Consider the following 27115-nt stretch of genomic DNA (forward strand, 5'->3'; position numbering starts at 1 on the left):
GCGATTTAAGTAATTATATATTTTTATAATTCAGACATTTCCGCATGTGGTGATACCACATATGTTTATTTTTATTTACACTGTTTTGTTTTGTTTTTAATGGGAAAAGGGGGGTGATTCAAACTTTTAATAGGGGGGTGTTAAATGATCTTTATTCACTTTTTTTTCCACTTTTTTTTTTTTGCATTGTTATAGCTCCCATAGGGACCTATAACACTGCACACACTGATCTCTTATACTGATCATTCTTATCCCATAGGAGACTATAACACTGCACACACTGATCTCTTATACTGATCATTATTATCCCGTAGGAGACTATAACACTGCACACACTGATCTCTTATACTGATCATTGTTATCCCATAGGAGACTATAACACTGCATACTCTGATCTCTTATATTGATCATTGTTATCCCATAGGAGACTATAACACTGCACACACTGATCTCTTATATTGATCATTATTATCCCATAGGAGACTATAACACTGCACACACTGATCTCTTATGCTGATCATTGTTATCCCATAGGAGACTATAACACTGCACACACTGATCTCTTATACTGATCATTATTATCCCATAGGAGGCTATAACACTGCACACACTGATCTCTTATATTGATCATTATTATCCCATAGGAGACTATAACACTGCACACACTGATCTCTTATACTGATCATTATTATCCCATAGGGACCTATAACACTGCACACACTGATCTCTTATACTGATCATTGTTATCCCATAGGGACCTATAACACTGCACACACTGATCTCTTATACTGATCATTCTTATCCCATAGGAGACTATAACACTGCACACACTGATCTCTTATACTGATCATTATTATCCCGTAGGAGACTATAACACTGCACACACTGATCTCTTATACTGATCATTGTTATCCCATAGGGGACTATAACACTGCACACACTGATCTCTTATACTGATCATTCTTATCCCATAGGAGACTATAACACTGCACACACTGATCTCTTATACTGATCATTATTATCCCGTAGGAGACTATAACACTGCACACACTGATCTCTTATACTGATCATTGTTATCCCATAGGAGACTATAACACTGCATACTCTGATCTCTTATATTGATCATTGTTATCCCATAGGAGACTATAACACTGCACACACTGATCTCTTATATTGATCATTATTATCCCATAGGAGACTATAACACTGCACACACTGATCTCTTATACTGATCATTGTTATCCCATAGGAGACTATAACACTGCACACACTGATCTCTTATACTGATCATTATTATCCCATAGGAGGCTATAACACTGCACACACTGATCTCTTATATTGATCATTATTATCCCATAGGAGACTATAACACTGCACACACTGATCTCTTATACTGATCATTATTATCCCATAGGGACCTATAACACTGCACACACTGATCTCTTATACTGATCATTGTTATCCCATAATGACCTATAACACTGCACACACTGATCTCTTATACTGATCATTCTTATCCCATAGGAGACTATAACACTGCACACACTGATCTCTTATACTGATCATTATTATCCCGTAGGAGACTATAACACTGCACACACTGATCTCTTATACTGATCATTGTTATCCCATAGGAGACTATAACACTGCATACTCTGATCTCTTATATTGATCATTATTATCCCATAGGAGACTATAACACTACACACACTGATCTCTTATATTGATCATTATTATCCCATAGGAGACTATAACACTGCACACACTGATCTCTTATACTGATCATTGTTATCCCATAGGAGACTATAACACTGCATACACTGATCTCTTATACTGATCATTATTATCCCATAGGAGACTATAACACTGCACACACTGATCTCTTATACTGATCATTGTTATCCCATAGGAGACTATAACACTGCACACACTGATCTCTTATACTGATCATTGTTATCCCATTGGGACCTATGACACTGCACACACTGATCTTTTAAATTGATCAGTGGTTTCTCATAGGAAACCACTGATCGATGATTCTGCTGATTGACTGCTCATGTCTGGATCTCAGGCACTGAGCAGTCATTCGGCGATCGGACAGCGAGGAGGAAGGTAGGGATCCTCCAGCTGTCACGTAAGCTGTTTGGGATGCCGCGATTTTGCTGCGGCGATCCCGAACAGCTCCCTGAGCTAACCGGCATGGTTTTACTTTTACTTTAGACGGGAGCAGACTCATGACGTACCAGTACCTCATGGGTCCTTAAGAGGTTATTGACATCAGATCACAGCCCCGCCTCCTGTATGACATCACTGATATAATATAATAGCCATATAATGATGTGATATCACAGCCCCGCCCCCTGTATGACATCACTGATATAATATAATAGTAATATAATGACATGTGATCACAGCCCCGCCCCCTGTATGACATGACTGATATAATATAATAGTAAAATATTGACATTTGATCACAGCCCCGCCCCCTGTATGACATCACTGATATAATAGTAATATAATGACATGTGATCACAGCCCCCTGTATGATATCACTGATATAATAGTAATATAATGACATGTGATCACAGCCCCGCCCCCTGTATGACATCACTGATATAATAGTAATATAATGACATGTGATCACAGCCCCGCCCCCTGTATGACATCACTGATATAATAGTAATATAATGACATGTGATCACAGCCCCGCCCCCTGTATGACATCACTGATATAATAGTAATATAATGACATGTGATCACAGCCCCGCCCCCGTATGACATCACTGATATAATATAATTGTAATATAATGACATGTGACCACAGCCCTGCCCCCTGTATGGCAACACTTTTGTACTATAATATATAATGACATGTGACCACAGCCCCACCCCCTTTATGACATCACTGATATAATATAATAGTAATATAATGACATGTGATCACAGCCCCGCCCCCTGTATGACATCACTGATATAATAGTAATATAATGACATGTGATCAGACATACACCCTACAGTATAGATTTGATGGTTGCTGAGTGGATGAATGAATGGTGAGATCTTCTATCCCAGCAGTAAAGCTCTAGAGCACCCCCTCAGTTTGGGGTAACACAGCTTACACCTACCTTGTTGTATTGGTGTCCTTTCTCCTGTTGCTCGGCTCTATGTCGCCCCCTATTGTTGGTGTAGTTACAGGTTTTCCATCTGGCAGTGAGGATGAGGATGATGGATCCGCTGATGATGTTACTCCATCGTTCTCTGGACTGGATCCTGCTGGTTCTTGTGTTGTTTTGGTTGTTGTTCTTGTATTTCCTGTTGTTAAGGATGGAGATGACACTGGTGTTGGGGTAGTTGTTCCTGTATTTCCTGCTGTAGAGGGTGGAGATGACTCTGGTGTTGGGGTTGTTGTTCCTGTATTTCCTGTTGTAGCCGGAGGAGATGTCTCTGGTGTTGGGGTAGTTGTTCTTGTATTTCCTGTTGTAGAGGGTGGAGATAACTCTGTTGTTGTGGTTGTTGTTCCTGTATTTCCTGTTATAGAGGATGGAGATGACTCTGGTGTTGTGGTTGATGTTCCTGTATTTCCTGTTGTAGATGATGGAGATGACACTGTTGTTTGGGTTGTTCCTGTATTTCCTGTTATAGAGGATGGAGTTTCTACTTTTGGTGATACTTTTGTTGTTGTGGTTGTTGTTCCTGTTTTTCCTGTTGTAGAGGATGGAGATGACACTGTTGTTGGGGTTGTTGTTCCTGTATTTCCTGTTGTAGAGAATGAAGATGACACTGGTGTTGTGGTTGATGTTCCTGTATTTCCTGTTGTAGAGGATGGAGATGACACTGTTGTTGTGGTTTTTGTTCCTGTATTTCCTGTTGTTGAGGAGGGAGATGACACTGGTATTGTGGTTGTTTTTCCTGTATTTCCTGTTGTAGAGGATGGAGATGACACTGGTGTTGTGGTTGATGTTCCTGTATTTCCTGTTGTAGAGAATGAAGATGACACTGGTGTTGTGGTTGATGTTCCTGTAGTTCCTGTTGTTGAGGATGAAGATGACACTGGTGTTGTGGTTGATGTTCCTGTATTTCCTGTTATTGAGGATGGAGATGACACTGGTGTTGGGGTTGATGTTCCTGTATATCCTGTTGTAGAGGGTGGAGGTGACACTGTTGTTGGGGTTGTTGTTCCTGTATTTCCTGTTGTAGAGGATGGAGATGACACTGGTGTTGTGGTTGATGTTCCTGTATTTCCTGTTGTTGAGGATGGAGATGACACTGGTGTTGGGGTTGATGTTCCTGTATATCCTATTGTAGAGGGTGGAGGTGACACTGTTGTTGGGGTTGTTGTTCCTGTATTTCCTGTTGTAGAGGATGGAGATGACTCTGGTGTTGTGGTTGATGTTCCTGTATTTCCTGTTGTAGAGGATGGAGATGACACTGGTGTTGTGGTTGATGTTCCTGTATTTCCTGTTGTTGAGGATGGAGATGACACTGGTGTTGGGGTTGATGTTCCTGTATTTCCTGTTGTAGAGGGTGGAGGTGACACTGGTGTTGGGGTTGTTGTTCCTGTATTTCCTGTTGTAGAGGAGGGAGATGACACTGGTGTTGTGGTTGATGTTCCTGTATTTCCTGTTGTAGCGGATGGAGATGACTCTGGTGTTGTGGTTGATGTTCCTGTATTTCCTGTTGTAGAGGATGGAGATGACACTGGTGTTGTGGTTGATGTTCCTGTATTTCCTGTTGTTGAGGATGGAGATGACACTGGTGTTGGGGTTGATGTTCCTGTATATCCTATTGTAGAGGATGGAGATGACTCTGGTGTTGTGGTTGATGTTCCTGTATTTCCTGATGTAGAGGATGGAGATGACTCTGGTGTTGTGGTTGATGTTCCTGTATTTCCTGTTGTAGAGGATGGAGATGACACTGGTGTTGTGGTTGATGTTCCTGTATTTCCTGTTGTTGAGGATGGAGATGACACTGGTGTTGGGGTTGATGTTCCTGTATTTCCTGTTGTAGAGGATGGAGATGACACTGGTGTTGTGGTTGATGTTCCTGTATTTCCTGTTGTAGAGGGTGGAGGTGACACTGGTGTTGGGGTTGTTGTTCCTGTATTTCCTGTTGTAGAGGAGGGAGATGACACTGGTGTTGTGGTTGATGTTCCTGTATTTCCTGTTGTAGCGGATGGAGATGACTCTGGTGTTGTGGTTGATGTTCCTGTATTTCCTGTTGTAGAGGATGGAGATGACTCTGTTGTTGTGGTTGATGTTCCTGTATTTCCTGTTGTAGAGGATGGAGATGACTCTGTTGTTGTGGTTGATGTTCCTGTATTTCCTGTTGTAGAGGATGGAGATGACTCTGTTTTTGGCCTCTGCTCTGTACTTTCCTGTACTGGTTCTTGCGTTGTTGGGATTAGTGCTCCTGTATCTTCTGTTGAAGTGGATGAAGGTGACTCTGCTATTGGGTCATCATTTGTACTTTCCATTACTGGTTCTTGTACTTTTGGGGTTTGTGTTCCTGTATCTGAAGAGGACATGTTTGACTCTTCTTGCTCCTTTTTGATATCTACTTTTGCTGGTTCTTGTGACTTTGGGGTTGATGTAGCGGGTGGAGTTGGCTTTGTTGAGGCTGGTTGTCCATTCTCTCTTGTAATTTTTACATCTTTATCTTGCAGAGATGTTGAGGATGATGTTGTTTGATCTGTGTTTTCATATTTTAGAAGTTCTGCATTATCAGTCTTATCTTTTTTTTCCTTACCACAGATGTTCCCCATTTTTCTCCCGCTCCTGATTTTCTTGCATTGGTCACTGATATCAGTCACTTTTCTAATGTCATGGATGTCTCGGGGGTCAGAGTTAGGACACAGTTGTCCCTCTCGTCGCTGTGTTTGCAGTCAGTTCTTCTACGGTTTCTTCTCTAATGTCTCGTGTAGATCACACACTGCAGGAAACATCAGAAGTGAAAGAAATGTGCAGCCCATATAATGAAGGCTGCTGTCCAAGGTTCAAAGGTCTGGGGAGTTACTACTATATGTGAGATAGAAGTTCCTTATTGCATCCAACCTACTCTATGAATATGCAGATGGTTTAATATACAAACCTGGAAAACCATGGACAAGCCCTCCTGCCGGGAAAAGGCGCCTCCACCTGGGCTGATGTGGAAATGACGCTTACGTAGCAGGAACCAAGCTGCCCAGATAACGTCCCTTCTCAGTCAGAAGTGCTGAACAATCTTCTGGAATCCATGAGGGTTTGTGGTCACAAGAGTCCAAGACTCCGGGCGGTGGATCCCTATTCACTTAGATCTACCAGAGACAATGGCCCTGATTTACTATTGTAAACCCGACATGTTTTGTCGGGTTGTGCGCCATAAATTCTGACTGTACCAGAATTTGTGCCATAATTCTTTCTCACTGGGCCAGAATTCTGTCTGCGCCAGAAATGAATAACCCGACCAACACTTCCATTTTACTGAGAAAACCCGAAAAAGGGGCGTGTCTGTCAGGAAAAGGTGGCGTGGTCTCAGAAAAAGGGGCGTGTTCCCGACATTTTCATAAAAATACAAGATATTTACTAAGGTTTCCAAAGAAAATGTGGTGGATTTGAGCTGAGGAAAAACCCGACAGATCGGAGCGGGTGTAAAAAAAGCAAAATGTAGGAAAAGTGGAAAATGTAGGGAAACCTTAGCAAATACCGTGGGAAAAAAATGTTTAGGGAATTAAAACCCACAAAGAAAACCACACAACACTCTAAGTAAATCAGGACTAATGTTCATCTCAGACTAAAGACAAGAACTATGTGTAAAGATCTGCAAAACAAGCTGCAGCTAATGACCGGGGAAGATAGAATCCAATATATATATATACTTTACCTTACAGACTTTTTGTATCCTTTTGTGCAGTTGGAGTAACAAGAGCCACATAGAACTGACCAATTCATTATAAATCAGGGGATATTATCCCTGTGCTTCTTGTGAAAGTAATAAAAATTGGCGCTAAAAGTGCAATCAATTTATGTAAAATATTATGGTCAAATGCAAAACACACTAGGGGGACATATGGGATATTTATAAAAACTGAAGAATTGGAGTAATAAGTGTAAATGTCAATATTTCTGTTAGTACCTGCTATGTGGACATTTTTTAATTTCTCTTTACTTTGCTTTAACCCCTTAAGGACGCAGCCCTTTTCACCTTATGGACTGAGCCCTTTTTCGCAATTCTGAACACCGTCACTTTACGAATTAATAACGTGAAAACGCTTTTACCGAATATTCTGATTCTGAGATAGTTTTTTCATGACATATTCTAATTTATTTTGGGGGTAAATTTTTGGCGTTAATTGCATCCTTTTTTAGTGAAAAATCCCAAAATTTCATGAAAATTTTGAAAATTTTGCATTTTTCTAACTTTGAAGCTCTCTGATTGTAAGGAAAATGAATACTCACAATAAATTTTATTTTTCTTCACAAATACAATATGTCCACTTTATGTTGACATCATAAAATGGACATATTTTTGCTTTTTGAAAAAAATTAGAGCAGCAATTTTCTAAAATTTCATGAAAATTGCTAAATATGAAGGGACTGATGTTACAGAACTACAACTCCCAGCATGCCTGGGCAGTCGAGGAATGCTGAGAGTTGTAGTTTGGCAACATCTGGAGGGCTACCGTTTGGGCACCACTGTAACAGTGGTCTCCAAACCTTGACCCTCCAGATGTTGCAAAACTACAACTCCCAGCATGCCCAGACAGCCTTTGGCTGTTTGGGCATGCTGGGAGTTGCAGTTTGGCCTTCCTAGTGGTTGCCACAGTAAAGATCGTTTTAATTTCACTTTCAATTCCATCCCCCCCCCCCCCCCCCGTCGATTCCCTACCTGAGCAAGGATCCAGCAGGCTCCAGCGAAGATCCCAGGTCCCCAGGCATCTTCTCCTGCAGGTACCAGCCTCCATCTGCAGGTACCCCCTGTCCTGCACTGCCATTGGTCAGAACTCCGTTCTGACTAATGGCAGGGGATAGGAGTAGATCGCAGCTCTGCGACCTCACTCCTATCCCTTAGGCTGATCGGGGCTGTCGCTAACAGCTCCGATCAGCCCTATTTTCCGGCTGATCGGGTCACCAGAGACCCGATCAGCCCGGAATTGGAGAACATCGCATGTCTGAATTGACATGCGATTTTCTCTGAGCGCCGACATGGGGGGTCTCAGGACCCCCCTGGGCGATGTGCCAGGGTGCCTGCTGAATGATTTAAGCAGGCATCCGGCTCCGGTCCCCAGCCAGCTAGCGGTGGGGACCGGATTTCCCATGGGCGTATGAATACGCCCTCGGTCCTTAAGGACTCGGAGTGCAGGGCGTATCCATACGCCCTGTGTCCTGAAGAGGTTTATTCTTTTGAACCACCAAAAAGGGTTAATAAGCTTTCTAAACATCATTCTAAATACTTTGGGTGCAATGTTTAAAATGGGGGGATTTATGTTTTGTTTTTTTTTAGCCTACCGATCACTCAAATCCACTTCAGAAGTATAATGCCCGCAGGGCTGTGTTTGTGCGAGGGGCAGAAGTAATTATCGCTCCCTGCATTTCCAGGTGGGGCTTATTGGGAACAGGTGGGGGCGGGTGTATATAACTCCTCCCTCTCCTACAGGGGCGGAGCATGTGTCATTTGTGGAATCTCTGCTTCCTGTGTCTGGTGTTTGAATCTTCCGCAAAATCTTCAGAGCTGCTGCTCACGGTGCGGAGGCCGCGCTGATCATGGGTCTGGGGGGTGCAGGCGCGGCATCCTGGCAGCTCCGCTGTCTTATCTGGGGATGTCTCACTGATTATAAGGTAATATAGGACAGGTATAGTGCTGACTGTCTTATCTGGGGATGTCTCACTCTGATTATAAGGTAATATAGGGCAGGTATAGTGCTGACTGTCTTATCTGGGGATGTCTCCTCTGATTATAAGGTAATATAGGGCAGGTATAGTGCTGACTGTCTTATCTGGGGATGTCTCACTCTGATTATAAGGTAATATAGGACAGGTATAGTGCTGACTGTCTTATCTGGGGATGTCTCACTCTGATTATAAGGTAATATAGGACAGGTATAGTGCTGACTGTCTTATCTGGGGATGTCTCCTCTGATTATAAGGTAATATAGGGCAGGTATGGTTCTGACTGTCTTATCTGGGGATGTCTCCTCTGATTATAAGGTAATATAGGACAGGTATAGTGCTGACTGTCTTATCTGGGGATGATGTCTCACTCTGATTATAAGGTAATATAGGGCAGGTATAGTGCTGACTGTCTTATCTGGGGATGTCTCCTCTGATTATAAGGTAATATAGGGCAGGTATAGTGCTGACTGTCTTATCTGGGGATGTCTCACTCTGATTATAAGGTAATTTAGGACAGGTATAGTGCTGACTGTCTTATCTGGGGATGTCTCCTCTGATTATAAGGTAATATAGGACAGGTATAGTGCTGACTGTCTTATCTGGGGATGTCTCCTCTGATTATAAGGTAATATAGGACAGGTATAGTGCTGACTGTCTTATCTGGTGATGTCTCACTCTGATTATAAGGTAATATAGGGCAGGTATAGTGCTGACTGTCTTATCTGGGGATGTCTCCTCTGATTATAAGGTAATATAGGGCAGGTATAGTGCTGACTGTCTTATCTGGGGATGATGTCTCACTCTGATTATAAGGTAATATAGGGCAGGTATAGTGCTGACTGTCTTATCTGGGGATGTCTCCTCTGATTATAAGGTAATATAGGGCAGGTATAGTGCTGACTGTCTTATCTGGGGATGTCTCACTCTGATTATAAGGTAATTTAGGACAGGTATAGTGCTGACTGTCTTATCTGGGGATGTCTCCTCTGATTATAAGGTAATATAGGACAGGTATAGTGCTGACTGTCTTATCTGGGGATGATGTCTCCTCTGATTATAAGGTAATATAGGGCAGGTATAGTGCTGGCTGTCTTATCTGGGGATGTCTCACTCTGATTATAAGGTAATATAGGACAGGTATAGTGCTGACTGTCTTATCTGGTGATGTCTCACTCTGATTATAAGGTAATATAGGACAGGTATAGTGCTGACTGTCTTATCTGGGGATGTCTCCTCTGATTATAAGGTAATATAGGGCAGGTATGGTTCTGACTGTCTTATCTGGGGATGTCTCACTCTGATTATAAGGTAATTGTTACGCCGAGCGCTCCGGGTCCCCGCTCCTCCCCGGAGCGCTCGCTTCACTCCCTCCGCTGCAGCGCTCCGGTCACGTCCTCTGACCCGGGGCGCTGCGATCCTGCTGCCAGCCGGGATGCGATTCGCGATGCGGGTAGCGCCCGCTCGCGATGCGCACCCCGGCTCCCCTACCTGACTCGCTCCCCGTCTGTTCTGTCCCGGCGCGCGCGGCCCCGCTCCCTAGGGCGCGCGCGCGCCGGGTCTCTGCGATTTAAAGGGCCACTGCGCCGCTGATTGGCGCAGTGGTCCCAATTAGTGTGTTCACCTGTGCACTTCCCTATATCACCTCACTTCCCCTGCACTCCCTTGCCGGATCTTGTTGCCTTAGTGCCAGTGAAAGCGTTCCTTGTGTGTTCCTTGCCTGTGTTTCCAGACCTTCTGCCGTTGCCCCTGACTACGATCCTTGCTGCCTGCCCCGACCTTCTGCTACGTCCGACCTTGCTTCTGCCTACTCCCTTGTACCGCGCCTATCTTCAGCAGCCAGAGAGGTGAGCCGTTGCTAGTGGATACGACCTGGTCACTACCGCCGCAGCAAGACCATCCCGCTTTGCGGCGGGCTCTGGTGAAAACCAGTAGTGGCTTAGAACCGGTCCACTAGCACGGTCCACGCCAATCCCTCTCTGGCACAGAGGGTCCACTACCTGCCAGCCGGCATCGTGACAGTAGATCCGGCCATGGATCCCGCTGAAGTTCCTCTGCCAGTTGTCGCTGACCTCACCACGGTGGTCGCCCAGCAGTCACAACAGATAGCGCAACAAGGCCAACAGCTGTCTCAACTGACCGTTATGCTACAACAGTTGCTACCACAGCTTCAGCAGTCATCTCCTCCGCCAGCTCCTGCACCTCCTCCGCAGCGAGTGGCCGCTCCTGGGATACGCTTATCCTTGCCGGATAAATTTGATGGGGACTCTAAGTTTTGCCGTGGCTTTCTTTCCCAATGTTCCCTGCATCTGGAGATGATGTCGGACCTGTTTCCCACTGAAAGGTCTAAGGTGGCTTTCGTAGTCAGTCTTCTGTCCGGAAAAGCCCTGTCATGGGCCACACCGCTCTGGGACCGCAATGACCCCGTCACTGCCTCTGTACACTCCTTCTTCACGGAAATCCGAAGTGTCTTTGAGGAACCTGCCCGAGCCTCTTCTGCTGAGACTGCCCTGTTGAACCTGGTCCAGGGTAATTCTTCCGTTGGCGAGTATGCCGTACAATTCCGTACACTTGCTTCAGAATTGTCCTGGAATAATGAGGCCCTCTGCGCGACCTTCAAAAAAGGCCTATCCAGCAACATTAAAGATGTTCTGGCCGCACGAGAAATTCCTGCTAATCTACATGAACTTATTCACCTAGCCACTCGCATTGACATGCGTTTTTCTGAAAGGCGTCAGGAACTCCGCCAAGATATGGACTCTGTTCGCACGAGGCGTTTCGTCTCCTCGGCTCCTCTCTCCTCTGGTCCCCTGCAATCTGTTCCTGTGCCTCCCGCCGTGGAGGCTATGCAGGTCGACCGGTCTCGCCTGACACCTCAAGAGAGGACACGACGCCGTATGGAGAACCTCTGCCTGTACTGTGCTAGTACCGAACACTTCCTGAGGGATTGTCCTATCCGTCCTCCCCGCCTGGAAAGACGTACGCTGACTCCGCACAAAGGTGAGACAGTCCTTGATGTCTACTCTGCTTCTCCACGTCTTACTGTGCCTGTGCGGTTGTCTGCCTCTGCCTTCTCCTTCTCTACAGTGGCTTTCTTGGACTCTGGATCTGCAGGAAATTTTATTTTGGCCTCTCTCGTCAACAGGTTCAACATCCCAGTGACCGGTCTCGCCAGACCCCTCTACATCAATTGTGTAAATAATGAAAGATTGGACTGTACCATACGTTTCCGCACGGAGCCCCTTCTTATGAGCATCGGATCTCATCATGAGAGGATTGAACTTTTGGTCCTCCCCAATTGCACCTCGGAGATTCTCCTTGGACTTCCCTGGCTTCAACTTCATTCCCCAACCCTGGATTGGTCCACTGGGGAGATCAAGAGTTGGGGGTCCTCTTGTTCCAAGAACTGTCTAAAACCGGTTCCCAGTAACCCTTGCCGTAACTCTGTGGTTCCTCCAGTAACCGGTCTCCCTAAGGCCTATATGGACTTCGCGGATGTTTTCTGCAAAAAACAAGCTGAGACTCTACCTCCTCACAGGCCTTATGATTGCCCTATCGACCTCCTCCCGGGTACTACTCCACCCCGGGGCAGAATTTATCCTCTCTCTGCCCCAGAGACTCTTGCCATGTCCGAATACGTCCAGGAGAATTTAAAAAAGGGCTTTATCCGTAAATCCTCCTCTCCTGCCGGAGCCGGATTTTTCTTTGTGTCCAAAAAAGATGGCTCCCTACGTCCTTGCATTGACTACCGCGGTCTTAATAAAATCACGGTTAAGAACCGCTACCCCTTACCCCTCATCTCTGAACTCTTTGATCGCCTCCAAGGTGCCCACATCTTCACTAAATTGGACTTAAGAGGCGCCTATAACCTCATCCGCATCAGAGAGGGGGACGAGTGGAAAACGGCATTTAACACCAGAGATGGACACTTTGAGTATCTGGTCATGCCCTTTGGACTGTGTAATGCCCCTGCCGTCTTCCAAGACTTTGTCAATGAAATTTTTCGTGATCTGTTATACTCCTGTGTTGTGGTATATCTGGACGATATCCTAATTTTTTCTGCCAATCTAGAAGAACACCGCCAGCATGTCCGTATGGTTCTTCAGAGACTTCGTGACAACCAACTCTATGCCAAAATTGAGAAATGTCTGTTTGAATGCCAATCTCTTCCTTTTCTAGGATATTTGGTCTCTGGCCAGGGACTACAGATGGATCCAGACAAACTCTCTGCCGTCTTAAATTGGCCACGCCCCTCCGGACTCCGTGCTATCCAACGCTTTTTGGGGTTCGCCAATTATTACAGGCAATTTATTCCACATTTTTCTACCATTGTGGCTCCTATCGTGGCTTTAACCAAGAAAAATGCTGATCCCAAGTCCTGGCCTCCTCAAGCAGAAGACTCCTTTAAACGACTCAAGTCTGCCTTTTCTTCGGCTCCCGTGCTCTCCAGACCTGACCCTTCCAAACCCTTCCTATTGGAGGTTGATGCCTCCTCAGTAGGAGCTGGAGCTGTTCTTCTACAAAAAAATCCTTCCGGGTATGCTGTCACTTGTGGTTTTTTCTCTAGGACCTTCTCTCCAGCGGAGAGGAACTACTCCATCGGGGATCGAGAGCTTCTAGCCATTAAATTAGCACTTGAGGAATGGAGGCATCTGCTGGAGGGATCAAGATTTCCTGTTATTATTTACACCGACCACAAGAACCTCTCCTACCTCCAGTCGGCCCAACGGCTGAATCCTCGCCAGGCCCGGTGGTCTCTGTTCTTTGCCCGATTTAATTTTGAGATTCACTTTCGTCCTGCCGATAAGAACATTAGGGCCGATGCTCTCTCTCGTTCCTCGGATGCCTCAGAAATTGATCTCCCTCCGCAACACATCATTCCACCTGACTGCCTGATCTCCACTTCTCCTGCCTCCATCAGGCAGACTCCTCCAGGAAAGACCTTTGTCTCTCCACGCCAACGCCTCGGAATCCTCAAATGGGGTCACTCCTCCCATCTCGCAGGTCATGCGGGCATCAAAAAATCTGTGCAACTCATCTCCCGCTTCTATTGGTGGCCGACTCTGGAGACGGATGTTGGGGACTTTGTGCGAGCCTGCACTATCTGTGCCCGGGATAAGACTCCTCGCCAGAAGCCCGCTGGTTTTCTTCATCCTCTGCCTGTCCCCGAACAGCCTTGGTCTCTGATTGGTATGGATTTTATTACTGATTTACCCCCTTCCCGTGGCAACACCGTTATTTGGGTGGTCGTTGATCGATTCTCCAAAATGGCACATTTTATCCCTCTTCCTGGTCTTCCTTCTGCGCCTCAGTTGGCTAAACAATTTTTTGTACACATTTTTCGTCTTCACGGGTTGCCTACACAGATTGTCTCGGATAGAGGGGTCCAATTCGTGTCTAAATTCTGGAGGGCTCTCTGTAAACAACTCAAGATTAAATTAAATTTTTCCTCTGCATATCATCCCCAGTCCAATGGACAAGTAGAAAGAATTAACCAGATCCTGGGTGATTATTTGCGACATTTTGTTTCCTCCCGCCAGGATGACTGGGCAGATCTCCTTCCATGGGCCGAATTTTCGTATAACTTCAGGGTCTCTGAATCTTCCTCCAAATCCCCATTTTTCGTGGTGTACGGCCGTCACCCTCTTCCCCCCCTCCCTACCCCCTTGCCCTCTGGTCTGCCCGCTGTGGATGAAATCTCTCGTGATCTTTCCATTATATGGAGAGAGACCCAAAATTCTCTCTTACAGGCTTCTTCACGCATGAAGAGGTTCGCGGATAAGAAAAGAAGAGCTCCCCCCGTTTTTTCCCCTGGAGACAAGGTATGGCTCTCCGCTAAATATGTCCGCTTCCGTGTCCCTAGCTACAAGTTGGGACCACGCTATCTTGGTCCTTTCAAAATTTTGTGTCAAATTAATCCTGTCTCTTATAAACTTCTTCTTCCTCCTTCTCTTCGTATCCCTAATGCCTTTCACGTCTCTCTTCTCAAACCACTCATCCTCAACCGTTTTTCTCCCAAATCTGTTCCTCCCACTCCTGTTTCCGGCTCCTCGGACGTCTTCTCGGTCAAGGAAATTTTGGCTGCCAAAAAGGTCAGAGGGAAAAATTTTTTTTTAGTAGACTGGGAGGGTTGTGGTCCTGAAGAGAGATCCTGGGAACCTGAGGACAACATCCTTGACAAAAGTCTGCTCCTCAGGTTCTCAGGCTCCAAGAAGAGGGGGAGACCCAAGGGGGGGGGGTACTGTTACGCCGAGCGCTCCGGGTCCCCGCTCCTCCCCGGAGCGCTCGCTTCACTCCCTCCGCTGCAGCGCTCCGGTCACGTCCTCTGACCCGGGGCGCTGCGATCCTGCTGCCAGCCGGGATGCGATTCGCGATGCGGGTAGCGCCCGCTCGCGATGCGCACCCCGGCTCCCCTACCTGACTCGCTCCCCGTCTGTTCTGTCCCGGCGCGCGCGGCCCCGCTCCCTAGGGCGCGCGCGCGCCGGGTCTCTGCGATTTAAAGGGCCACTGCGCCGCTGATTGGCGCAGTGGTCCCAATTAGTGTGTTCACCTGTGCACTTCCCTATATCACCTCACTTCCCCTGCACTCCCTTGCCGGATCTTGTTGCCTTAGTGCCAGTGAAAGCGTTCCTTGTGTGTTCCTTGCCTGTGTTTCCAGACCTTCTGCCGTTGCCCCTGACTACGATCCTTGCTGCCTGCCCCGACCTTCTGCTACGTCCGACCTTGCTTCTGCCTACTCCCTTGTACCGCGCCTATCTTCAGCAGCCAGAGAGGTGAGCCGTTGCTAGTGGATACGACCTGGTCACTACCGCCGCAGCAAGACCATCCCGCTTTGCGGCGGGCTCTGGTGAAAACCAGTAGTGGCTTAGAACCGGTCCACTAGCACGGTCCACGCCAATCCCTCTCTGGCACAGAGGGTCCACTACCTGCCAGCCGGCATCGTGACAGTAATATAGGGCAGGTATAGTGCTGACTGTCTTATCTGGGGTGTCTCCTCTGATTATAAGGTAATATAGGACAGGTATAGTGCTGACTGTCTTATCTGGGGATGTCTCACTCTGATTATAAGGTAATATAGGACAGGTATGGTTCTGACTGTCTTATCTGGGGATGTCTCCTCTGATTATAAGGTAATATAGGACAGGTATAGTGCTGACTGTCTTATCTGGGGATGTCTCACTCTGATTATAAGGTAATATAGGACAGGTATGGTTCTGACTGTCTTATCTGGGGATGTCTCCTCTGATTATAAGGTAATATAGGACAGGTATAGTGCTGACTGTCTTATCTGGGGATGTCTCCTCTGATTATAAGGTAATATAGGACAGGTATAGTGCTGACTGTCTTATCTGGGGTGTCTCCTCTGATTATAAGGTAATATAGGGCAGGTATAGTGCTGACTGTCTTATCTGGGGATGTCTCCTCTGATTATAAGGTAATATAGGGCAGGTATAGTGCTGACTGTCTTATCTGGGGATGTCTCACTCTGATTATAAGGTAATATAGGACAGGTATAGTGCTGACTGTCTTATCTGGGGATGTCTCACTCTGATTATAAGGTAATATAGGACAGGTATAGTGCTGACTGTCTTATCTGGGGATGTCTCACTCTGATTATAAGGTAATATAGGACAGGTATAGTGCTGACTGTCTTATCTGGGGATGTCTCCTCTGATTATAAGGTAATATAGGACAGGTATAGTGCTGACTGTCTTATCTGGGGATGATGTCTCCTCTGATTATAAGGTAATATAGGGCAGGTATAGTGCTGACTGTCTTATCTGGGGATGTCTCACTCTGATTATAAGGTAATATAGGGCAGGTATAGTGCTGACTGTCTTATCTGGGGATGTCTCCTCTGATTATAAGGTAATATAGGACAGGTATAGTGCTGACTGTCTTATCTGGGGATGTCTCCTCTGATTATAAGGTAATATAGGGCAGGTATGGTTCTGACTGTCTTATCTGGGGATGTCTCACTCTGATTATAAGGTAATATAGGACAGGTATAGTGCTGACTGTCTTATCTGGGGTGTCTCCTCTGATTATAAGGTAATATAGGGCAGGTATAGTGCTGACTGTCTTATCTGGGGATGTCTCACTCTGATTATAAGGTAATATAGGACAGGTATAGTGCTGACTGTCTTATCTGGGGTGTCTCCTCTGATTATAAGGTAATATAGGGCAGGTATAGTGCTGACTGTCTTATCTGGGGATGTCTCCTCTGATTATAAGGTAATATAGGACAGGTATAGTGCTGACTGTCTTATCTGGGGATGTCTCCTCTGATTATAAGGTAATATAGGGCAGGTATGGTTCTGACTGTCTTATCTGGGGATGTCTCACTCTGATTATAAGGTAATATAGGACAGGTATAGTGCTGACTGTCTTATCTGGGGTGTCTCCTCTGATTATAAGGTAATATAGGGCAGGTATAGTGCTGACTGTCTTATCTGGGGATGTCTCACTCTGATTATAAGGTAATATAGGGCAGGTATAGTGCTGACTGTCTTATCTGGGGATGTCTCACTCTGATTATAAGGTAATATAGGACAGGTATAGTGCTGACTGTCTTATCTGGGGATGTCTCACTCTGATTATAAGGTAATATAGGACAGGTATAGTGCTGACTGTCTTATCTGGGGATGTCTCCTCTGATTATAAGGTAATATAGGACAGGTATAGTGCTGACTGTCTTATCTGGGGGTGATGTCTCACTCTGATTATAAGGTAATATAGGGCAGGTATAGTGCTGACTGTCTTATCTGGGGATGTCTCACTCTGATTATAAGGTAATATAGGGCAGGTATAGTGCTGACTGTCTTATCTGGGGATGTCTCCTCTGATTATAAGGTAATATAGGACAGGTATAGTGCTGACTGTCTTATCTGGGGATGTCTCCTCTGATTATAAGGTAATATAGGGCAGGTATGGTTCTGACTGTCTTATCTGGGGATGTCTCACTCTGATTATAAGGTAATATAGGACAGGTATAGTGCTGACTGTCTTATCTGGGGTGTCTCCTCTGATTATAAGGTAATATAGGGCAGGTATAGTGCTGACTGTCTTATCTGGGGATGTCTCACTCTGATTATAAGGTAATATAGGACAGGTATAGTGCTGACTGTCTTATCTGGGGATGTCTCCTCTGATTATAAGGTAATATAGGACAGGTATAGTGCTGACTGTCTTATCTGGGGTGTCTCCTCTGATTATAAGGTAATATAGGACAGGTATAGTGCTGACTGTCTTATCTGGGGATGTTTCCTCTGATTATAAGGTAATATAGGACAGGTATAGTGCTGACTGTCTTATCTGGGGATGTCTCACTCTGATTATAAGGTAATATAGGACAGGTATAGTGCTGACTGTCTTATCTGGGGTGTCTCCTCTGATTATAAGGTAATATAGGACAGGTATAGTGCTGACTGTCTTATCTGGGGATGTTTCCTCTGATTATAAGGTAATATAGGGCAGGTATAGTGCTGACTGTCTTATCTGGGGATGTCTCCTCTGATTATAAGGTAATATAGGACAGGTATAGTGCTGACTGTCTTATCTGGGGATGTCTCCTCTGATTATAAGGTAATATAGGACAGGTATAGTGCTGACTGTCTTATCTGGGGATGTCTCCTCTGATTATAAGGTAATATTGGGCAGGTATAGTGCTGACTGTCTTATCTGGGGATGTCTCACTCTGATAATAAGGTAATATAGGGCAGGTATAGTGCTGACTGTCTTATCTGGGGGTGTCTCACTCTGATTATAAGGTAATATAGGGCAGGTATGGTGCTGACTGGCTCTGCCCGCAGAGGTAGTGGGGGCCAGGAGCGGCAGGCAGGTGAGTTAAATCGGTGCTGGGGGTGGCGCGACCTCAGCATCTCGCACAGTCCGCTAGCTGCCTCATGGCGGCATGTGGACCACCCGCCACCCGCACAGCTACAATTGTCTATGCCCTTGGGACAGGTTGCGGCAGCTGCCCAGTCCTCGTTAGGCGGTCCTGTCAGCTTGTCTGCTATCGTTAATCTAAAGTATAGTGCAATGTTCTGCGGAGGGTTGTTTCAATATAACGTTTGCTGTATACAGTGTGGTGCAATGATCTGCAAAGAATTGTTTCAAATATAACTTTTGTGCTCTGCGGGGTATGCGGTGCCCTTGCAGTATACGGTACAGTGTAATGCTCTGCTAAGGGTCTCGTTACATTATAACAGTATAGTGCAGTGCTCTGCAGATGGTCTCGTTACAATATAGTATACATGATATATAGTTATGGTGCAATGCTCTGCAGATGGTCTCGTTACAATAAAGTATACATGATATACAGTTATGGTGCAATGCTCTGCAGATGGTCTCGTTACAATAAAGTATACATGATATATAGTTATGGTGCAATGCTCTGCAGATGGTCTCGTTACAATATAGTATACATGATATATAGTTATGGTGCAATGCTCTGCAGATGGTCTCGTTACAATATAGTATACATGATATATAGTTATGGTGCAATGCTCTGCAGATGGTCTCGTTACAATATAGTATACATGATATATAGTTATGGTGCAATGCTCTGCAGATGGTCTCGTTACAATATAGTATACATGATATATAGTTATGGTTCAATGCTCTGCAGATGGTCTCGTTACAATATAGTATACATGATATATAGTTATGGTGCAATGCTCTGCAGATGGTCTCGTTACAATAAAGTATACATGATATACAGTTATGGTGCAGTGCTCTGCAGATGGTCTCGTTACAATATAGTATACATGATATATAGTTATGGTGCAATGCTCTGCAGATGGTCTCGTTACAATATAGTATACATGATATACAGTTATGGTGCAATGCTCTGCAGATGGTCTCGTTACAATATAGTATACATGATATATAGTTATGGTGCAATGCTCTGCAGATGGTCTCGTTACAATAAAGTATACATGATATACAGTTATGGTGCAGTGCTCTGCAGATGGTCTCGTTACAATATAGTATACATGATATATAGTTATGGTGCAATGCTCTGCAGATGGTCTCGTTACAATATAGTTGAATGTCGGTATTGTTACATGTTACATGTTTCTTGGATGTCTCTTGATGTAAAGTAACACAGTTTGATACTAGATGTTCAAGGGTGACTGACCAGAACTGGGGAAAGACTAGGAGCCAGAGTCAAAGGGGCGGTGACTGGGGACATAGAGGTTTGGGAGGAGTAAGGGGGGTTTACAGGGAGCATGACAGCCTCTTCTTATTGAAAAACAAAATCACATTAGATTTGAAGGAGATATATGTATATCTGTATATATGTCTACTGTTTGAAATTGAGTATGTTCATAGTAGCTGTATACACAATGCCCCGAGGGTGACCATTTAACCTTCTATTCCTTTCGCATCATACCTGAATGTCCTGTAAACCTCCTGAGAAGAGACCTCACATGTAAACTCAAATTACATATCACTTCATCCCCGTCCAGGTTACATGTCACGTTTGACCTCACCCATGGTCACACCTGCGGGGTCCTATACTGCTGGACATTGTCATGTTATGTCCCCGGCCCAGGTCCCACCTGAGGTAGACCCCATTGTCTGGTCACATGGAGACCATGATGTAGGACATATTGACTGTACACTATACAAGGCAAGACTCAAACCAGACATCCTCCCGGTCTACCAAAAACAGTACCCCATGCCACCTAAAAAAAATAAAAGGTATCCACCCTATGATCAAACATTTCCTACACACTTGAGTTTTAGAACATACTGTCTCTCCCTACTGCACTCCAATTAATCTGGTCCCCAAACCCGATGGTACTGTCCGTTTTGTACCAGACCTGAGAGCCATCAAAAGACTAATTGTGCCTATTGCCCCTATAGTTCCTGATGTCACCCGACTGTTGTCATCAATCCCAGCACAGGCAACTCATTTTTCTGTCCTCGATCTGAAGACTGCTTTCTTCTCGATCCCAGTGGACGAAGAGACCAGACTCCTTTTTGCTTTTTCCTTTGAGGGACTACAGTTAACCTGGTGTACAATGCCCCAGGGGTATGCTGATTCACCAGTTGTGTTCAGCATTGTCCTCCAAGCCTTTTTACAATCATGGCACGCCCCCCAAGGTTCTGTTCTCCTCCAATATGTTGATGATTTGTTACTGTGTAGTTTCTCTGAGGAGGCCTGCCTTGAGGATGGTGTTGTGAACAGGTTGAATATCTGGGTTTTGTTCTGCCAAAAGGGAAAAGGGAGTTGAGCAGGTCTAGAGTCCAGTCTGTAGCGGGCCTGGTCACCCCGCACGCCCGGAAGGAAATGCAATCTTTCTTGGGTATAATAAACTACTGCAGACAGTGGATTCCCGACTGCTCATAGAGATGCTACCCTATCAGGCAAACCAGATCTAATCAAATGGTCCTCCGACATGTACAAAGCTTTTGATTACTTGAAATGTGCATTAATGACAAGTCCAGGGCTAGGCCACCCAGATTACAATTTGCCTTTCCATATGTATGCCCGAGACAATTGTAAAACCATGGCGGGTGTGCTGAAAAAATTTCCCGGAGGCAAACTGCGTCCTTTTGGTTTTTTCTCAAAGGTGATGCCCGTCTCCGTACAGGGGATGCCGGCATGTCTGCGAGCTCTTGCTGCCTGTGCTGTGATTGTTGAACAATCTACCATCCTCACTTTAGGACATGACACTACCTTGTACACTTCTCATGATGTTATCTCTCTCCTTAATGGCCTACATACACAACGGCTCTCTGGATATGAGGTAATTTTACTCAGTAACCCATCCTTGAAAATGGTGTATGCCTCCCCTACATCTGGCACTGCTCCAATACTCAACACAATAATTGGGCTAAAAAATCATGATGATGTAATGCCGGACATACATGACTGCCTGCAAGTCATCCACACTGACACCTCACCCCGGCCCGACCTCTCTTCAGTGCCCATACCTGATGCTCTAGAAGTCTTTGTAGATGGGTCATGCACCCGCCCCAATGACAATGTTTACCATGCCGGTTATGCTATTGTCCAATCTCCTGACGTTGTCCTTGAGGCCCAGTCCATCCCCTATCAGTCCGCACAAGCTGCAGAACTCATCGCCCTCACAAGAGCCTGTACACTTTTTGCTAATAAACCAGTCACCATTTACACTGATAGCAAATATGTCCATGGGGTGGTTTGGGACCACGGAGTTATCTGGCAAAGAAGAGGCTTTGTCGCAGCAGATGGAAAATCCATCTCCCACTCCACCCTTGTCAATGATCTCTTACATGCACTTACCCTACCATCACAATTAGTCATCATTCACTGCAGGACACACACGTGGGACTGATCACATTTCAAAGGGCAATGCTCTAGAAGACCACACCACCAAACTGGCTGCTACACAACAACCTGCCTCACTGATGTTACCAGTTCTTACACCTCCTTCACTCGAAGACACACAACTTCTTCTCTCTCTCCAGTCCTCTGTTCCCGAACAAGAGGAATATGATTGGTGTTATCCGGTATTGCAGAAAAATCCTGTAACAGGATTGATCTACAAAGAGGGGAGACCATGCATACCCCAACACAGTGCCCCAGTCTTTATTGCTCATTTCCACGGAGTAGGTCACAACAGCATCTCCACCACACACACCCTCCTCTCCCAACACTTTTACATCTAAACAACTGGTAGGCGACTACATCAAACGTTGCCTCGTATGTCTCAGGAACAACCCCAATACACACCACTGTGTACAACACCAACACTTGTTGTACACCACAACACATTTCACTCACCTACAAATTGACTACACCCACATATCAAAAGGTAAAGGGTAAACAAGAGTATGCCCTGGTCATCGTAGACATGTTCTCCAGATGGCCTTAAGTATTTCCTACCAAGAGAAGAAGATACAAAAACCACTGCACACATACTCACACAACACATCATCCCCGATGGGGATTTCCACTTGTAATCGAGTCTGATCAGCGTCCAGCTTTCACCTCTAGACTCAAAAGATCTTGTAAAAAAAAATCCTTTTGGTAGAATGGAATTTCCATATCCCCTACCACCCTTCAGAGTTCTAGGAAGCAACAGGGGGAGCATTATAAAATAAATAAAATATTTCCCATCATATTAGCTGAAATTAGAATGACCCCACATAAGACCCTTGGCCTGTCTCCTTTTGAAATCCTCATGGGTAGACCCTTCCCCACACCTTGGGCAAAGAAACCTTTGGTGACTCTAGAAGGTGACCTAGACCAAATCAGGAACCAATGTCACAACTTATTCAAACTCTGTCAGACATTGAGAACAAAATCTCTTTGAATTCTCCTCTTTCTTCACAGGAACCAACTCATTCCTTCGAAGTGGGAGACCTAGTACTGGTCAAAGAACTGCGAGGAAAGAAGTCCCAGGCTGACTTTTCCTACGGTCCCCCGACCTCTGTGGTAGCAGTAACCCGCACAGCTGTACTCACCGACGATTCCCCTACCTGGATCCACGCCACTAGGATCAAGCTGTACCAGAAGAAAGAAGTGAAAGGGGTAATAACGGGGGGCAGACAGCTCTGACCTGAAGACCCAACCAGAGGTACTAACGGGGGCAGACAGCCCTGACCTGAAGACCCAACCAGAGATACTAACGGGGGCAGACAGCCCTGACCTGAAGACCCAACCAGAGATACTAACGGGGGCAGACAGCCCTGACCTGAAGACCCAACCAGAGATACTAATGGGGGCAGACAGCTCTGACCTGAAGACCCAACCAGAGGTACTAACAGGGGCAGACAGCCCTGACCTGAAGACCCAACCAGAGATACTAACGGGGGCAGACAGCCCTGACCTGAAGACCCAACCAGAGATACTAATGGGGGCAGACAGCTCTGACCTGAAGACCCAACCAGAGGTACTAACAGGGGCAGACAGCCCTGACCTGAAGACCCAACCAGAGGTACTAACGGGGGCAGACAGCCCTGACCTAAAGACCCAACCAGAGGTACTAACGGGGGCAGACAGCCCTGACCTGAAGACCCAACCAGAGGTACTAACGGGGGGCAGACAGCCCTGACCTGAAGACCCAACCAGAGGTACTAACGGCGCAGACAGCCCTGACCTGAAGACCCAACCAGAGGTACTAATGGGGGGCAGACAGCCCGGACCTGAAGACCCAACCAGAGGTACTAACGGGGGCAGACAGCCCTGACCTAAAGACCCAACCAGAGGTACTAACGGGGGCAGACAGCCCTGACCTAAAGACCCAACCAGAGGTACTAACGGGGGCAGACAGCCCTGACCTGAAGACCCAACCAGAGGTACTAACGGCGCAGACAGCCCTGACCTGAAGACCCAACCAGAGGTACTAATGGGGGGCAGACAGCCCGGACCTGAAGACCCAACCAGAGGTACTAACGGGGGCAGACAGCCCTGACCTAAAGACCCAACCAGAGGTACTAACGGGGGCAGACAGCCCTGACCTAAAGACCCAACCAGAGGTACTAATGGGGGCAGACAGCCCTGACCTAAAGACCCAACCAGAGGTACTAATGGGGGCAGACAGCCCTGACCTAAAGACCCAACCAGAGGTACTAATGGGGGCAGACAGCCCTGACCTAAAGACCCAACCAGAGGTACTAACGGGGGCAGACAGCCCTGACCTAAAGACCCAACCAGAGGTACTAACGGGGGCAGACAGCCCTGACCTGAAGACCCAACCAGAGGTACTAACGGGGGCAGACAGCCCTGACCTAAAGACCCAACCAGAGGTACTAACGGGGGGCAGACAGCCCTGACATCCATCTTCTAGCGAAGTTTGAAGAGTTCTGGAACCATGTGGGAAAAAAACGCTGCCTGGCGCTCCCATCATGGTCAATAACCTTATTGACTTTATTGACTATTAGCTGCACTCAGGGGCAAGTAGGCAAAACGTGGGAGGGCGGGATCCCTGTTCTATGGTATAACTCCACATCCTCGAGTGCTGTTACCTGGCTTATCCACCCCCCCCCCCCCCCCCCCAATGTACACATGTCCTACTATAGTAAGTGTTTACAGTGATAGGTATAGTACTGCTGATTGTTGCTTTCATTGCCATGTGTGTCCTCTCTAAGAGTGTAAGCGATCGTTCTATGTATCAATCCCTTCCCACAGGACGCTCTCCGGAAGCTACAAATCGTACGGGCAGCATTATAAGAACATGCGGAAACAGAACCATGTTATTTGAGAAAATTATGGTTCTAAGAGGGGATTGAAAGGTTGTAACAGGGCATGCTGGGAGTTGTAGTTAGTGAAAGGTTGTATCAGGGCATGCTGTGAGTTGTAGTTAGTGAAAGGTTGTAGCAGGGCATGCTGTGAGTTGTAGTTAGTGAAAGGTTGTAGCAGGGCATGCTGTGAGTTGTAGTTAGTGAAAGGTTGTAGCAGGGCATGCTGTGAGTTGTAGTTAGTGAAAGGTTGTAGCAGGGCATGCTGGGAGTTGTAGTTAGTGTAAGGTTGTAGCAGGGCATGCTGGGAGTTGTAGTTAATGAAAGGTTGTATCAGGGCATGCTGGGAGTTGTAGTTAGTGAAAGGTTGCAGCAGGGCATGCTGTGAGTTGTAGTTAGTGAAAGGTTGTATCAGGGCATGCTGTGAGTTGTAGTTAGTGAAAGGTTGTATCAGGGCATGCTGTGAGTTGTAGTTAGTGAAAGGTTGTAGCAGGGCATGCTGGGAGTTGTAGTTAGTGAAAGGTTGTAGCAGGGCATGCTGGGAGTTGTAGTTAGTGAAAGGTTGTATCAGGGCATGCTGGGAGTTGTAGTTAGTGAAAGGTTGTATCAGGGCATGCTGTGAGTTGTAGTTAGTGAAAGGTTGTATCAGGGCATGCTGTGAGTTGTAGTTAGTGAAAGGTTGGATCAGGGCATGCTGTGAGTTGTAGTTAGTGAAAGGTTGTATCAGGGCATGCTGGGAGTTGTAGTTAGTGAAAGGTTGTATCAGGGCATGCTGTGAGTTGTAGTTAGTGAAAGGTTGTATCAGGGTATGCTGTGAGTTGTAGTTAGTGAAAGGTTGTATCAGGGCATGCTGTGAGTTGTAGTTAGTGAAAGGTTGGATCAGGGCATGCTGTGAGTTGTAGTTAGTGTAAGGTTGTAGCAGGGCATGCTGGGAGTTGTAGTTAATGAAAGGTTGTATCAGGGCATGCTGTGAGTTGTAGTTAGTGAAAGGTTGTAGCAGGGCATGCTGTGAGTTGTAGTTAGTGAAAGGTTGGATCAGGGCATGCTGTGACTTGTAGTTAATGAAAGGTTGGATCAGGGCATGCTGTGAGTTGTAGTTAGTGAAAGGTTGGATCAGGGCATGCTGTGAGTTGTAGTTAGTGAAAGGTTGGATCAGGGCATGCTGTGACTTGTAGTTAGTGAAAGGTTGTAGCAGGGCATGCTGTGAGTTGTAGTTAGTGAAAGGTTGTAGCAGGGCATGCTGTGAGTTGTAGTTAGTGAAAGGTTGGATCAGGGCATGCTGTGAGTTGTAGTTAGTGAAAGGTTGGATCAGGGCATGCTGTGAGTTGTAGTTAGTGAAAGGTTGTAGCAGGGCATGCTGTGAGTTGTAGTTAGTGAAAGGTTGTAGCAGGGCATGCTGTGACTTGTAGTTAGTGAAAGGTTGTAGCAGGGCATGCTGTGAGTTGTAGTTAGTGAAAGGTTGGATCAGGGCATGCTGTGACTTGTAGTTAGTGAAAGGTTGGATCAGGGCATGCTGTGAGTTGTAGTTAGTGAAAGGTTGTAGCAGGGCATGCTGGGAGTTGTAGTTAGTGAAAGGCTGCACTAGAGTTCTCCTTTATTATTGTTTTATTCTCTTTCTTTCTTATCTCCTTCTTCTCGTTCTCAGTCTCCTCAAGGTCGTTCCTAATAAGATACATTTCCTGTAACTAAAGAATTTCACTATCTGCTAATTGGCGCTATGGACCCTGGGAAGGAGTGTGGAAAATCACAACAATTATATCACCTTTTAGAGGTGTCCACATTTTTATTGGTCAATGTAAATACGCTTTTTATTCGTGTCCACATTTTAATTGGTCAATGTAAATACGCCCTTTGCCTTTTTATACTGATGCTTAATGCAATAAACCAGAGTTTTTCCCTCATAATTTTTCTTTTTGTCCGTTCTCTTTTCCTATGAGGGAGACTCTCCTGGTACCAGAGAAGGTGACACAAACCAAGGTAGAACAAAGGCGCTATATGCCAGGGGTATATAGTGAGGAGTTGCAGATCCTTTCAATAGTATACATGATATATAGTTATGGTGCAATGCTCTG

The 27115-nt window shown here is 45.9% G+C and overlaps 2 protein-coding genes across 4 annotated transcripts in view; one reads left to right on the forward strand and one right to left on the reverse strand.

Annotated features, from left to right (window-relative positions):
* Positions 1-27115, reverse strand: part of LOC130285389 (uncharacterized) — an 84710-nt gene that overhangs the window by 54661 nt on the left and 2934 nt on the right. The gene's annotated exons all lie outside the window — the stretch shown is intronic.
* Positions 26547-27115, forward strand: part of LOC130283886 (uncharacterized) — a 67474-nt gene continuing 66905 nt past the window's right edge. For 2 of the 3 annotated variants that reach the window (XM_056533536.1, XM_056533539.1), the window contains exon 1: positions 26549-27020. The gene's annotated coding sequence lies outside the window, so the exon portion shown is untranslated. Of the gene's footprint in view, positions 27021-27115 lie in introns of all 3 variants that reach the window. The other variant, XM_056533538.1, reaches the window with a different exon arrangement.

The sequence above is a fragment of the Hyla sarda genome, chromosome 8 (assembly GCF_029499605.1).
Source record: "Hyla sarda isolate aHylSar1 chromosome 8, aHylSar1.hap1, whole genome shotgun sequence".
Lineage (NCBI taxonomy): Eukaryota > Metazoa > Chordata > Amphibia > Anura > Hylidae > Hyla > Hyla sarda.